The sequence below is a fragment of the Varroa jacobsoni genome, unplaced genomic scaffold, assembly GCF_002532875.2.
Source record: "Varroa jacobsoni isolate VJ856 unplaced genomic scaffold, vjacob_1.0 scaffold_965, whole genome shotgun sequence".
Classification (NCBI taxonomy): domain Eukaryota; kingdom Metazoa; phylum Arthropoda; class Arachnida; order Mesostigmata; family Varroidae; genus Varroa; species Varroa jacobsoni.
The window spans coordinates 107,871-109,174 of record NW_019213867.1 but is presented as its reverse complement, the minus strand read 5'-3'; positions in this window follow the sequence as shown (position 1 = coordinate 109,174).

Below are 1,304 nucleotides of genomic sequence, written 5' to 3'. Positions count from 1 at the left end.
AAGAAGCTCCCAAAACAACTTTGGTATAAGCCTTTAAACGAGAGCACTACTTGAGGAAGTCTGTTAAGTTCAAGGATATAATTTCACACCCTGGAAAACGTATCCCATTCTGGGCAGATCAATGAGGACCTTCGATGATAAACAACTCATTAATTGATTTAGACAATAAACCGCAAATACCAGATTGTTGTCAAACATCTGAAATGCAATTTTATTAAAAATTGGGAGCTTTATTGTAAATCCCTCTCCCTCACCAAACAACGCGCGGCCACAACCATGGGTTTCTTACACAGAGTTATTAGGCGTAACAAAAACTGATGTCTTCGTATCGGCTATAGGTAACTCCGGGACACGTAACTAAACCTTGAATTAAGCCACATTTCACTTGAAAAAAAAATATCATTTGGTTTTAATGAAACTGAAAAAGTCTTATACCGGGAGATGTTCGAGAGTTACAAGACAGACCAAAAAAAAGGGCCTGTAGAAAAGGCAAAATCACCTCGTCGATAATACCAGACCACGCATGGCAGAAATCTTTAAAGTAGTTATGCAAAGGCTCAAGTGGAAATTTTTTTGTAGTTGACTCTGTTCTCCAGACCCCACACGTATGAACTACAACCTTTCCCATCACTGACCGATTCATAATATTGCACTTAACTATAACGAGAATCTCAAAGTTGCTGAGCAAGTATTCAGCACTAAAACTAGCATTTTCTAGCGAAGACTAAATAAATTTGTTGAAAAGTTGAAGAAGGTTAGTCATCGCAAATACATAATAAACGCATTTATTGCTAAAACTCGAGCCATGAGTGCTGCAGAGGGTAATGGCACTTGCATATATAGCCACGATAAATAGGGTCGATTAAGTTTAAAAATGTCCTTAAGAAAAACATGAGTGCGATTAAGTTGAACGTTAGTATAGTTGTCTAAAATTTTAACTTATACTGTTCGTAAGCCTTTGTGTAATGGTTCTATTCCAGTGCCTGAAACCCATTTGTTTCCAAATGAAGACACGTCAGACCTATTGTCAAAATGATGAGAAGTAATAATTATTTTACAATAACATTAAGAAACATTTGATTTCTTTTAATGACCATTCTGTTACGCATTAGCATCGATCCTATAACGTGCAAGCATTTATTAAGCAGTATCAAGATTATTCTGTGGTATTTCTTTGCTAGATGATTTGTTATGTTTAGAGAGTCTTGTTTTGCTGACTGCTCAGATTGAATTTGGCGCGCTTAGCAGACAAAATGGATCAGCCAAGTGGTGTTTTTATTTGGGTGTCGCGTTCGAATGTCCCG